This window comes from Ranitomeya imitator, chromosome 9 (genome assembly GCF_032444005.1).
Source record: "Ranitomeya imitator isolate aRanImi1 chromosome 9, aRanImi1.pri, whole genome shotgun sequence".
In the NCBI taxonomy this organism is placed as follows: domain Eukaryota; kingdom Metazoa; phylum Chordata; class Amphibia; order Anura; family Dendrobatidae; genus Ranitomeya; species Ranitomeya imitator.
In genome coordinates, this window is record NC_091290.1 from 81527123 (window position 1) to 81543298 (window position 16176).

At 34.6% G+C, this 16176-nt stretch overlaps 1 protein-coding gene across 4 annotated transcripts in view; it reads right to left on the reverse strand.

Annotated features, from left to right (window-relative positions):
* The window catches only part of PAX6 (paired box 6), a 31490-nt gene extending 26516 nt beyond the window's left edge, over positions 1–4974 (reverse strand). For 2 of the 4 annotated variants that reach the window (XM_069740237.1, XM_069740232.1), the window contains exon 1: positions 4813–4974. The gene's annotated coding sequence lies outside the window, so the exon portion shown is untranslated. The remainder of the gene's footprint in view (positions 1–4812) is intronic. The other 2 variants (XM_069740235.1, XM_069740241.1) reach the window with 2 other exon arrangements.
* Between the last annotated feature and the right edge of the window lie 11202 nt (positions 4975–16176).

Below are 16176 nucleotides of genomic sequence, written 5' to 3' on the forward strand. Positions count from 1 at the left end.
TGTGGACAGTGAATGAGAGGGCTGACAAGCATTGCATTCTTACATAGACTACAATAGGGAGACAAACGACTCTGCCAGAGAGTTTGCATGTTAGTGAATGGGAGCAGGATAATGAGCTGCCTGCCTGTCACTCTCTGTCCTCTCTCGGCCTACACACGGCTTCTGTGCCCAGCGGTGCCCCCTCACAGCGGCTCAAGCAGTGCCCCTCATTGTAGTTCCCTGTAAGCTAATACCTGGAGACCTTGTCCCAACCCTTTCGGTCTGGGGTGCCGGGGAAACTTACTCGGAAATATAGACCAGATCCAAGTGCAGAAGCCTGAAGAGTTTATGCTATTCTACATTGTGCCAAACGTGGGGCTTTGTGATAGCAGAGTCAGGGCATCTCATCAAATCTATCTTCTGTTTTCTCTTTCTTTCTTTATTCTTTCTCTTTCATATTTCCTTTTTCATTCTTTCTTTCCTATTGAAAGAATGATCTGCACATATTTGTGAAATTGCTAAATCCTTTGCCCCATGTAATTTGATCTTTTTTTTTAAGAAGACCTTATAATTAGCACATTGCAATGGTTAGGAGAAAGGGGAATTGGGTTACAGTGAACTGGTCACACCCTCCGCCGCTGCTTATAACTTACTTACGAAAATAGAATTTACAAGGAAAAGACTGCGGCCCTTATTTCCAGAAAAGAAAAAAAAAAACTTTGGGGTTATTATTGTTTTTCCAAACTGCTATAAAAATAGGGAACAGAATGGAAAAATGTTGAGAAAATTATTAATTTTGTAAGGTTCTTTTTACTTATTTTAGTACATATGCCTAAATATGTGTAGGCTGGATGCTATTTCATAAAGAATCCAATCCTGTCGCCATCCCTCCTCCCTAATTAGAGATGTTTATTAGAAATTATGTTTATCCAGCTGTCATGCAGCAAAAAAAAAAAAGCGGCATAATTACCTCTCGCAGATCCGCTTTTCATATGCATATCAGTATAATGCATTAATATGCTGTAAAATATTGCAGAATTGAAGCCAGTCCATTCGTTGTATTCCAAGTGTCTATAAAAGCTGAAACCCCATGTTCACCCGTCCCCCAGCCTTTGCCGTCCCCTAGTCATTGCCGTATCCCAGCCTTTGCCGTGTAACCTCATTTCATGTTGTCTCCGGTGAATTGTTGTTATCAATAAAAGAGCAACCTCCGCATTGGGTTACCCGTCATAGTTATTGTATGCACTCGCATATTCCAGATGTCACGGAGGACAAAGTGGTTAATAAATTGACCTCTAATTGAAAATATATCATGGAGAAGATACGTAGTGTGCATTCACTTCATCCAAACAGAAGCCGGGAGATCCAGCCGCTACGAACACCAGCACTGAGCTGCTCACAGCCTCCACTTACACAGAGATTAAAGCGTTACAAGACTTTATTAATCAATAGTTTATCCTGTCAGCATATTATGGTTTGTATCAGAATTCACAACTATATTACCCAGTGGATGAATTAGAAATTGTAAAAAAAGTACTTTTAAAATTAAGGAAAAATGTTCATTGTCTTAAAGTTAAAAGATAAATTGTCTATTTGTGAACATTTAGGTAAACTCTAAATGATTGTTTTCGTAAATGTCCCTTTTAGTTCTATTCTCTTGTTCTGTATTTTCTCTTAAATTATAAATGTGTAATTTACATGCTCAATAATGCTATAACCTTATCAATTTCATATCGTTCCTTTTCTAGCCACATGTTGCCCAAGGTCAGATTATTTCAGTCGGCTCATGTTTAATGAATTTTACTTAGATTGCAAAGACTCAAGTTGTCTTGTTCTTTGAAAGAGAACAACATTTTTTTACATTAATTTCTTAATTTAAAAACTGATTTCCCTTCTTGTCAACATGGCAAGGGTTAATAGAAGCGGCTCTAATGACAGGATTGCTTTGTATGCTCAGTGTAAGTGAAGTGTACAAACCGTATATTGGCAACCTTTGCTTGTTCTGTATATTGATGCACATGCATGGTTCCAACTCAAAGAGGAAGTCTATGAAAATGAAGATTTTTTTTAAATTCCTAGTTGCCCAGTGTATGCATTTGTCGGCCAGTCTCATTGTCCCTTTTGTTTCACATTTTTCTATCAAATAACAAAACTATTTGTCCATCCCTCTGTCTGACCGTTTTCAATTAGCAACTGTTGGGATTAGCACCAACTAATGCATTCTCTTAAATCATGCTCCTATTTCTGCCTGGGGCAAAGAGGGGTTTTTGCACCCTTCGAAAAGGAAGAAAAAAGTTTTAGTTTTGGTTTTAAAAAAAAAGTATAAGGGGAGGGTTTACTTGAATGCAGATGACGTCATTTTAATGGATACTTGGGGGTGTGTGTCAATGACACTTAACAAAGGTGAGTGCTCCGGGCTCCTATCTGTATGATTTCATTTACACCAAAGAGGTTTTTTTTAATACTCTAGAGCTATTTACACTTGCCAGGTTGTCACAGACAACTATCTAAAGGTGTCACCAAATATACATTTTACTGAACATGCTAAGGTCAACAAAAAAGTTTTTTCCCTAATAAAATAACATACAAAGACATAAAGTATCCCAAAACATACTATTGTCTTTATGAAACTTTTATAGAAAACAACTTTATGGCATATTGAATGCTTTGTGTGTTTCCGTAAAAGTAATTTGAAATATTTAAAAACTAAATTCTAAAAATCTACTGGGAATTCACGCTTTAATCTGAACTATGTTTTTTAATAATTTATGAATATTAGTTATGCATGGTTATCACTATTATTGATTTTACATATGAATAGAATTTTAGATGTAAAAGCAAATGCAAATACAATGGCTGTTATTCTTCTTATTTAATGATAATAAATATGAGTCTGAAAATTATTTTTATTGTTTTGTTGCCATTTCAATTTCCATTATTGTTTCAATATGTATGTATATCTATAAATATCTGTGTATCTATATGTATTAATTTATTAATTTATATATACATATATATATTTTTCTTTTTATATAGATAGATATAAATTGAATTATTATGTACAGTTCTGTGTTGGCTATTGTGCAGCTTTCTGTTTGCCTTAAAATGTGTCTAATATTTATTTTTTACAAGTTATATATGTAAATGTGTTCACCATTATAATTGTAAGACACGTATGTAAGCCTTTGCATAAGAATACAATGCAGTGTCTTTATAAAATAATAGTAGTGCAGTAGTTTTGCGTTTCTGCGCCTGCTATATTTGGGCCAGTGCTATGTGTGTCTCGTTGCATTAATATCTGCTCTGCAAGTCACCTTTTTTAATACCCAGAAAAATGCTTAAAGTCCCCTTGTCCAGATCACTTTGAACCTAGAGATAAACACCATTCCTGACGTGTTAGACTGAAATGCATTTGCCTCTAGGAGAACCAATGACTATTTGTGTGTATGGGGCGGTGTTGAAGTTCTTAGGGACATTGAGTTAAGTGTAAATTCATCATTTTAAAGAAATACACCCAAGCCTCTTACATGGCAGAGGAGCACAACCAAGCTGACACTGTCTAAAGTATTTCAAAAGGTAATTATATTTTTCACTTTCTCGAAATCATATATTAATTCAAAACTTTTTTTAGACTTGTTAAATTTAGTTTTTAGTTCTATGCTTTCCCTTTTTTTTCAATTAAATTTTCACAGTAATTTTTCCGTATTCAGTTTTTTTTTTTAAGCATTAAGGATTTAAGTATTAATTTGATTTCTGCAAAAGGGCCATCCCAAGCTGTTCCAAACACTTGTAAGGTTTAATCTGCGTTAATCATCAAGGCTTTAAACAGCTCTATGATGACTTTATTAAGTTTCATTAGGGAGTGCAAATCCCAGTCTGTAGCTCAACTCGGATCTTCAGGAGCAAATATAGTAATAAAGTAGTTTTTTTAAATTTTTCACTTTATTTGTTATTCTGAGATTTGTTTATAAATGGCGGCATATAAAAATGTAGACCGTTTTGAATGTTCTTTAAAAGAAAATGAAAAAATTACAACTTTCACAAAAAAGTTGACTTATAAAAGATTACACTTTACTTTTTTCAAATGTAATAATGCAATATATTTAAATATGTATTACATTTTTGTAATATTCTTATAATTTGAAAAAGAATGTACATATATATGTACCTATATAATATGTGTATAGAAAATGTATATCTATTACTTCTTTCTTTATACTACATACATTTCAGAAAAGTGTAAATCAAAAAGTTAAAGATTGCAGCATAGAAAAGGTTTCCAATATATTGTAATTTTTCTGCTAAAGTGCCAGTGTTTTCATTCTGATGCCAGCATGTCAGGCCATGATAGTTCTTCTCTCTTTAAATTCGATTTTCTTCAGTAAGTTTTCATCAGCCGGGGAGGGTGTGACCGGCGCACTGTAACTCAACTCCCTATTCCCCTAGCCGCTGAAAATCACTAATTATAAGGTCTTCCGAAAAAAAGATCAAATCACAAGGGGTAAAGGTAAAGGATTGTCAATTCTCACAACTATGTGCAGCACATTCTTCCATTACACAAGAAAAGAATGAACACTTCCAGCCATTCAGCCAAACACATCTGAGAACTGTACGTCTATTATATTCCATGGCATTCTGAGGATTTCACCTTTGGATTTTTATTCTCTAGTTTTGATAAATTTCTAAAATCTAAATGTTGTAAATTCTCTGCAGGAAAACTCAGCTCATAACATGAATGATAAGGCTATAGGATATCTCGGCAAACAGGCAGAACAAATAGAGCAGATAGCCTGGGATTAGCGCGATTTACACAAGTATTAAGAAAAAAATTACCTGTTGCAGCCTGCAAGGAGCGATTCACACGATCTGTGATGATAATTCTGGCACTTGTGCTTTTTCTTGATAGTTAAGAAGTGGCAGATTGGATCTTCAGTTTTTACATGAGAATCTGCCACTCAGATTAAATGTCAATGACAGGAAAAAGCCCGGGTGTGTGACTACACTCTAACTTTCCCTTAATATCAGTGCCAGCTGGGCCCTGATTGGCTGAGACAGGCCGGTGACATCACAGGGGAGAGTAGTGCTCTCCATACTACCCTATTAATAAGGGGAGAGGGGACACACAGGCCTGGCTAATCTGGATTATTATTATTATTATTAATCATTAATACAAAATAGTGTAATAGATGGAATGCGATCTATAGATGTGTATATATATAATGCATTAATGAGTATGTGAAATAGTTAATCATGAATTTAAAATTAGGAGCAAGAAAACAAATATAAATAATAGATATTTAACAATAAAGATGTAGATCTTAATTTAATATTGTTAAATGCTATTAATGTTTTAATTTTTTTTACATACACGTTACATATCTATCTGTTATCTCCCTATTATCTATCTATTTACCTATTATCTATCTATAATCTAGCAATCTATGATCTATCTTCTATCTATCTATTTATCTGATATTTATCTATTATCCATCTATCTATCTATCTATCTATCTATCTATCTATCTATCTATCTATCTATCTATTATCTATCTATCTATTATTTATTTATTATCTATTATCTATTGTCTATCGATTATCTATCTATTATTTATCTATTTTTCTATCAATTATCTATCTATCTATCTATCTATCTATCTATTCTATCAATTATCTACCTATTATCTGTCTGTCTATTATCTAGCTATTATCTATCTATCTATTATCTATTGATCTATCTATCTAATCTATCTATTATCTATCTATCTATTCTATCTATTATCTATCTATCCTCTATCTATCTATTATCTATCTATCTATCTAATTTATCTATTATCTATCTATTATCTATCTGTCTATTATCTATGTATTATCTATCTATTATCTATCTATTCTATTATCTATCTATTATCTGTCTATTATCTAGATATTATCTATGTATTATCTAGCTATTATGTATTGTCTGTCTATCTATTATCTATCATCTATCTATCCATTCTATCTATAATCGATCTATCTATTATCTAGCTATTATCTATTGTCTATCTATTACCTATATATGCACAAAGTATGGAGGATAACTCACCTGATCTGTGGATATTTACCCCCTTGAACCCCCTTTCTTTTTGTAAATTTGTTGGTGCTATATAAAATAATGTTTCGTTATAGATATATTTACGCCACAATGTAGTTAATACATTATACAATATTTTCGTTATGCACACAATAAAATATAAGTTTTGTCATCAGTCAGAAATCTTGATTATGTCTGTTCATCGCTGAATGAAATGTATACTGTTCTTTTAGTAGAATGCTTCTCCTAATAACGTATTTACTACAGAGCATTCACATACACATATAGAATGAAGGTATTCATGTGTATATAGTGACAGGTCATTATAGTAGTTATATTATCCAATGTGCACTTGTAAAATTAGTGAGTAAATACGATGTAGCAGAGCCAAGCTCTGACATTTCATATCTCATTGCAGTGTTATCTGTGGTATTACATGGGACTGCAGGTAAATCAACTCATTATACTGATTTACAATAGTGGTTGTGCTGTACATTAGAGTTACATGACAAAATCATTCTTGCAATCTCTGTACATGAGTGTATTATACGTCCATGCACACACATGTTGCGGTGGTATTGGCAGCAAGTGTTCACATCTGCAGCTATTTGTGTCAAGTCAGCTAATTACTCTCTAAACATACATGACCCCAGAGTGACAGACACTTACCTGCAGCCTATATTATCTGCCACCCATCCACTGACAGATATGATAATATAGGTTTGTTTCCGTTGTTCTGTAAATAAAGGGAGAGAAAAGAGAGATAATAAATGAATAAAATCCCTAGAGTGCGGGAAATCCTCTAATTCATCCCATCATCTCATACACAATTGTAATAGTATTGCTTGCCCTTAACAATTTACCATTCTTTACAATTCATTATCTATCTATCTATCTCATATCTATCTATCTATCTATTATCTGTCCCATATCTATCTATCTATCTATCTATCTATCTATATATTATCTATCTATCTATCATCTATCTATCTATCTATCTATCTATCTATCTATTATCTATCTATCTATCTATCTATCTATCTATCTATCTATCTATCTATCTATCTATCTATTATCTATCTATCATCTATCTATCATCTATATATTATCTATCTATCTATCTATCTATTATCTATATATTATCTATCTATCTATCTATCTATCTATCATCTATCTATTATCTATCTATTATTTATCTATCTATCTATTATCTATCTATTATCTATCTATCTATCTATTATCTATTATCTATCTATCTATCTATCTATCTATCTATCATCTATCTATCATCTATATATTATCTATCTATCTATCTATCATCTATCTATTATCTATATATTATCTATCTATCTATTATTTATCTATTATCTATCTATTATCTATATATTATCTATATATTATCTATCTATCTATTATCTATCTATCTATCTATTATTTATCTATTATCTATCTATCTATCTATCTATCTATCTATCTATCTATCTATCTATCTATCTATCTATCTATTATCTATATATTATCTATCTATCTATCGATCTATCTATCTATCTATCTATCTATCTATCTATCTATCTATCTATCTATCTATCTATCTATCTATTATCTATATATTATCTATCTATCTATCATCTATCTATCTATCTATCTATCTATCTATCTATCTATCTATCTATCTATCTATCTATCTATCTATTATCTATATATTATCTATCTATCTATCTATTATCTATCTATCTATCTATCTATCTATCTATCTATTATCTATATACTATCTATCTATCTATCTATCTATCTATCTATCTATCTATCTATCTATCTATCTATCCATCTAGTAGTCCAAAAAGGAAGCAGCAGCACCACTGCATGTGTATAAGGAGCTATTTTAATTAGCCCATGATGGCGACGTTTCATTCAGTGTAGCGAACCTTTTTCAAGCTTTTTTTGGACTACTACATGCACGGTTTGGTATATGCCTGTGGAAGCTATTTTACACCAAGATTCTTTCCATGCTGAATGTGCTGCTCTATTTTTCTATTTCTTATCTTTTATCTATCTATCATCTATCTATCTATTATCTATCACCTACCTATCTATTATTTATCTATTATCTATCTATCTATCTATCTATCTATCTATCTATCTATCTATCTATCTATCTATCTATTATCTATCTATCATCTATTTATCTAATATCTATCTATCTTCTATATATTATCTATCTACTGTATCTATTATCTATCATATATCTATGTATTTATCTATCTATCTATCTATCTATCTATCTATCTATCTATCTATCTATCTATCTATCATCTATTATATATCATCTATCTATTATCTATATACTGTATCTATCTATCTATCTATTATCTATCATATATCTATGTATTTATCTATTATCTATTATCAATCATCTATCTATCTATTATCTATCTATTATCTATCTATCTATTATCTATCTTTCTATCATCTATATATCTATTATCTATCATCTATCTATTATCTATATACTGTATCTATCTATTATCTATCATATATCTATGTATTTATCTATTATCTATTATCAATCATCTATCTATCTATTATCTATCTATTATCTATCTATCTATCTATCTATCATCTATTTATCTATTATCTATCATCTATCTATTATCTATATACTGTATCTATCTATTATCTATCATATATCTATGTATTTATCTATTATCAATCATCTTTCTATCTATTATCTATCTATCTATTATCTATCTATCATCTATTTATCTATTATCTATCATCTATCTATTATCTATATACTGTATCTATCTATTATCTATCATATATCTATGTATTTATCTATTATCAATCATCTATCTATCTATTATCTATCTATCTATTACCTATCTATCTATCTATCATCTATTTATCTATTATCTATCATCTATCTATTATCTATATACTGTATCTATTATCTATCATATATCTATGTATTTATATATTATCTATTATCAATCATCTATCTATCTATTATCTATCTATCTATCTATCTATTATCTATCTATCTATCTATCTATCTATCTATCTATCTATCTATCTACAGTATCTATATATCTATCTGTCTGTCTGCCTATCGGTCTATCCCTGTGTTGACCTGTGTTCTCTGCCCACTGTTTGCTCACATTACATAGTAGAGGTACAACACTTCTCCAGCAGGTTTCTCAGGAAACTGGTGGCTAATATTTCACTGGCTTAAAAGTGGTAGCCTGGGAAAGAGCTGTCACAAAGGTGTTTTACTGATTATTTGGAGTTGTTGTCATTAAGGGACTCGGAATCCCTGCAACCCAGCAGGGTTCTTGAAAGAAGCATTGGAAACACCATGGCTCCCGCCTGCTTATCTGTCTGTCAATAACAGGAGATGGATCCTGAGCCTGGACCAGGTGCTCTTACCACCCCCTATCCAAACTGCACTGCTCTCCAGAAATCAATGAGGCATAAAGAGAAGTCTGCCTGGCCTGACTACATGGAGTGCACACACTGCCAGGCACACACTGAGCGTGCACACACAAAGACACAGTGTACACTCTTGTCAGACAGACATACTATGTGAACACTGCCAAGAACAGCAGCATCTATGCCCCTATACACACATACACTGCCTCCCTGTACATAGATACATATACCTATGAGATCTATAACTCTGTATATAAACTTAATACCATTACTGAAAAATCAGAAACCACCAGAAATTGGACTATCTGGACTACTGACTAGTCACACAACTATCTCTGCTTGTATGAGCGGTCATGGCAGTCTTTGCAGCACTTCCCTTACCCTGCAGAAAAGGTTTGCTGCCTCTGTGTTCTACATTTTTTTAATTTGGGCAAAGCGGCTTGTGGCAGCCCCTGACACTTAGCTCCAGGTCAAATGCCCCGTCACATCACATGCCCCGGCACATCACATGCCCCTCCACGTCACATGCCCTGCCACATCACATGCCCTGCCACGTCACATGCCCCGCCATGTCACATACCCATCACATGCCCCAACACATCATATGCCCTGCCACGTCACATGCCCCACCACGTCACATGCCCCGCCATGTCACATTCCCCACCACGTCACATACCCCGCCACATCACATGCCTCGCCTCATCACATACCCATCACATCACATACTCCATCACATGACATGCCCCGCCATGTCACATGCCTCGCCACATCACATGCCCCGCCACGTGTCATGCCCCACCACATCACATGCCCTGCCACGTCACATGCCCCGCTACGTCACATGCCCCGCCAGGCCACATGCACAGCCACATCACATGCCCCACCATATCACATGCCTCACTATGTCACATGCCCTGCCATGCCATATGCCCCGCCACATCACATGCCCCGCCATGCCACATGCTCGGCTACATCACATGCCCCAGCACATCATATGCTCCGCCACATCACATGCTCCGCTACATCACATGCCCCGCCAAGCCACAGGCTGGGCCACATCACATGCTCCACCACGTCACATACCCATCACATCACATGCCCCGTCACATCATATGCCCTGCCACGTCACATGCCCCACCACGTCACATTCCCCATCACGTCACATACTCCACCACATCACATGCCTCGCCACGTCACATACCTATCACATCACATACCCCATCACATGCCTCGCCATATTACATGCCCGGCCACGTCACATGCCACACCACATCACATGCCCCGCTACATTATATGCACCACCACGCCACATGGCCGACCACATCACATGCTCTGCCACGTCACATTCCCCACTACATCACATGCCCCGCCACATGACATGCCCCGCTACATCACATGCCCTGCCACGCCATATGCCCCAACACATATTGCTCGGCTACATCACATGCCCTGCCACATCACATGCCCCACCAAGCCACAGGCTAGGCCACATCACATTCTCCGCCATGCCACATGCCGGGCCACCTCACATGCCGGGCCACCTCACATGCCGGGCCACCTCACATGCCCCGCCACCTCACATGCCCCGCCACCTCACATGCTCCGCCACACCACATGTCTCGCTGCATCACATGTGCACACCTGGTTCATGACCTGAATATAAGTGAATAGTGATAAACAAAAGTCAACAAATGCTGTGCTACAAGGTATTACTACTCTAGCACACTACTCATAGGGGAAACAGCCAGTTAGTTGCTTGGCCTAACCTATTATTATTAATGTGTGATGTCTAAGGTTTACACATACACATCCAGATATATAGTACACAGATCCAGCAATGTAATACACATCCAGAAATGTAATGCACATTCAGAAATATAATACCCACATCCAGAAGAAGGTGCAGAAACGCTGCAGTTCCACACAAAAGTGACATGCTGTGGAAAATAAAGCTGCGTTTCGGTGCGGCTTTTTCCGCAGCATGTGCACATCAAGTCTGCGGTTCCCATAGACTTACATTGGTTGTGCACTACACTGCGGATTTGATGCAATTCCGTGCAGCAAAAAACACTGTGGATCTGCAATCAAATCCGCAATGTGTGCACACAGCCTTAGCATTTCTGGATGTGTATTATATTTCTGGATGTGCATTATATTTCTGGATGTGTATTATATTTCTCTATGTGTGTATTACATTTCTGGATGTGTATTACATTTCTGGATGTGTATTATATTTCTCTATGTGTGTATTACATTTCTGGATGTGTATTATATTTCTGGATGTGTATTATATTTCTCTATGTGTGTATTACATTTCTGGATGTGTATTACATTTCTGGATGTGTATTATATTTCTGGATGTGTATTATATTTCTCTATGTGTGTATTACATTTCTGGATGTGTATTATATTTCTGGATGTGTATTACATTTCTGGATGTGTATTATATTTCTGGATGTGTATTATATTTCTCTGTGTGTATTACATTTCTGGATGTGTATTATATTTCTGGATGTGTATTATATATACACATCCAGAAATATAATACATATCCAGAACTGTAATACACATCCAGAAATATAATACATATCCAGAACTGTAATACACATCCAGAAATGTAATACACATCCAGAAATATAATAACATCCAGAACTGTAATACACACTTCCAGAAATATAATACACATCCAGAACTGTAATACACATCCAGAAATGTAATACACACATCCAGAAATATAATACACTACCATAAATGTAATACACACACAGAAATTTAATACAAATCCAGAAATATTATACACACATCCAGACATATAATACACACATCCAGATATATAATACACATCTAGAAATCTAATACACATCCAGATATATAATACTTACATCCAGAAATGTAATACACACATTCAGAAATATAACACATATCCAGAAATATAATACATTTCCCGAAATGTATTGCACATCTAGGAATGTAATACACATCCAGAAATGTAATACACATCCAGAAATATAATACACATCCAGAAATGTAATACACATCCAGAAATGTAATACACATCCAGAAATATAATACACACATCCAAAAATGTAATATGCATCCAGGTATATAATTCACAACCAGAAATGTAATAAACACATCCATAAATGTAATACATACATCCAGAAATGTAATACACTCACTAGAAATTTAACACACTTCCATAAATGTAATACACACACAGAAATTTAATACACATCCAGAAATATAATACACATCCAGAAAAGTAATACACATCCCTAAAAATAATACACACATCCAGAAATATAATACACATCTAGAACTGTAATACACATCCACAAATATAACATGCTTCCATAAATGTAATACACATCTAGAAATATAATACTCATCCAGAACTGTAAGACACACATCCAGAAATATAACACACACATCCAGACATATAATAATAATAATAATTTTTATTTATATAGCGCCAACATATTCCGCAGCGCTTTACAATTTATAGAGGGGACTTGTACAGACAATAGACATTACAGCATAACAGAAATCACAGTTCAAAATGGATACCAAGAGGAGTGAAGGCCCTGCTCGCAAGGTTACAAACTATGAGGAAAAGGGGAGACACGAGAGGTGGATGGTAACAATTGCTTTCGTTGTTCGGACCGGCCATAGTGTAAGGCTCGGGTGTTCATGTAAAGCTGCATGAACCAGTTAACTGCCTAAGTATGTAGCAGTACAGACACAGAGGGCTAATAACTGCATAAAGTGTATGAGAACATGATCCAAGGAACCTGATTATGTTTTTGATTTTGTTTTTTTGTTGTTGTTTTTTTGAATGGGCCACACAGGGATAGTTAGGTTAAAGCATTGATGTGGTAGGCCAATCTGAACAAATGAGTTTTTAGGGCGCGCTTAAACCTGTGGGGATCGGGGATTAATCGTATTAACCTGGGTAGTGCATTCCAAAGAATCGGCGCAGCACGTGTAAAGTCTTGGAGACGGGAATGGGAGGTTCTGATTATTGAGGATGCTAACCTGAGGTCATTAGCGGAGCGGAGGGCACGGGTAGGGTGGTAGACTGAGACCAGAGAGGAGATGTAGGGTGGTGCTGAGCCATGGAGTGCTTTGTGGATGAGGGTAATAGTTTTGTACTGGATTCTGGAGTGGATGGGTAACCAGTGTAATGACTGGCACAAGGTAGAGGCATCGGTGTAATGGTTGGTGAGGAATATAATCCTGGCAGCAGCATTCAGGACAGATTGGAGAAGGGAGAGTTTGGTGAAAGGGAAGGAGGGAATATAATAGAGGGAATATAATACACACATCCAGATATATAATACACATCTAGAAATGTAATACACATATCCAGAAAGGTAATACACACATCCAGGAATATAACACACATCCAGAAATATAATACACATCCAGAAATGTAAGACACATATCCAGAAATGTAATACACATCCAGAAATATAATACACATCCAGAAATGTCATACACATCCAGTAATGTAATACACATCCAGAAATATAATACACACATCCAAAAATGTAATATGCATCCAGGTATATAATTCACAACCAGAAATGTAATAAACACATCCATAAATGTAATACATATATCCAGAAATGTAATACACATCCAGAAATATAATACACAACCAGAAATGTAATACACATCCAGAAATGTAATACACATCCAGAAATGTAATACACATCCAGAAATGTAATACACATCCAGATATATAATTCTCATCCAGAAATGTAATACACATCGAGAAATGTATTACACATCCAGATATAAAATACACATCCAGAAATGTGATGCGCATCCAAAAATATAATACACATCCAGAAATAGAATAAACATCCAGAACTGTAATACACACATCCAGAAATATAACACACGTCCATAAATGTAATACACACACAGAAATATAATACACATCCAGAAATATAATACACAACAAGTTGTGTAATAACATAAAGCAACAACTAAAATGCAGAAACAATATTAACGTATTCACTTTCTCAACCTCTCCCCATCCTTCTGTCTCTTTCTATCTACCGTAATTCTTTTTCACTCTCCTTCCCTCTTTCTCTCCCATCTCCCTTCATCTGACGCTTTTTCTCTCATATTTTCTTTTCTGTCCTCTCTTGCTGCCTCCTTCTCTCTCTCCATCTATGTAATACACACATTCAAAAATGTAGTACACACATCCAGATATATCTTACACATCCAGAAATGTAATACTCATCCATAGATGTGATACACACATTCAGAAATGCAATACACATCCAGATATATAATACACACATCGAGAAATGTAATACACATCGAGAAATGTAATACACATCGAGAAATGTAATACACATCGAGAAATATAAAACACATCCAGAAATGTAATACACATCCAGAAATGTAACACACACATCCAGATATATAATACACACATCCAGAAATGTAATACACATCCAGAAATATAAAACACATCCAGAAATGTAATACACATCCAGAAATGTAATACACATCCAGATATATAATACATAGTAACATAGTAACATAGTTAGTAAGGCCGAAAAAAGACATTTGTCCATCCAGTTCAGCCTATATTCCATCATAATAAATCCCCAGATCTACGTCCTTCTACAGAACCTAATAATTGTATGATACATTAATTGTAATGTAATGTAATTGTATGATAATAATTGTATGTTACAATTCACATCCAGAAATGTAACACTCATCCAGAAATATTATGCACACACCCAGAAATGTGATACACATCCAGAACTAATACACACATCCAGAAATATAACACACTTCCATAAATCTAATACACACACAGAAATATAACACACATCCAGAAATGTAATACACATCCAGAAATGTAATACACACTTCCAGACATATAATACACATCCAGATATATAGCACACACATCCATAAATGTAATACACACATCCAGAAATATAATGCACACAACCAGAAATGTGATACACATCCAGAAATATAATACACACATGCAGAAATATAATTCACATCCAGAAATGTAATACACACATCCAGAAATATAACACACTTCCATAAATGTAATGCACATCCAGAAATGTAATACACAGATCCAGAAATGTAATACACATCCAGACATGTAATACACAGATCCAGAAATGTAATACACATCCAGAAATGTAATACACAGATCCAGAAATGTAATACACATCCAGAAATGTAATACACACATCCAGATATAAAATTCACACCCAGAAATGTAATACACAGATCCAGAAATGTAATACACATCCAGAAATGTAATACACATCCAGAAATTTAGTACACACATCCAGATATATAATTCACATCCAGAAATGTAATACACACACCCAGAAATGTGATACACATCCAGAAATATAATACACACATGCAGAAATATAATTCACATCCAGAAATGTAATACACACATCCAGAAATATAACACACTTCCATAAATATAATACACACACAGAAATATAACACACATCCAGAAATGTAATACACATCCAGAAATGTAATACACACACAGAAATATAACACACTTCCAGACATATAATACACATCCAGATATATAACACACACATCCATAAATGTAATACACACATCCAGATATATAATACACACATCCAGAAATGTAATACACACATCCAGAAAGGTAATACACA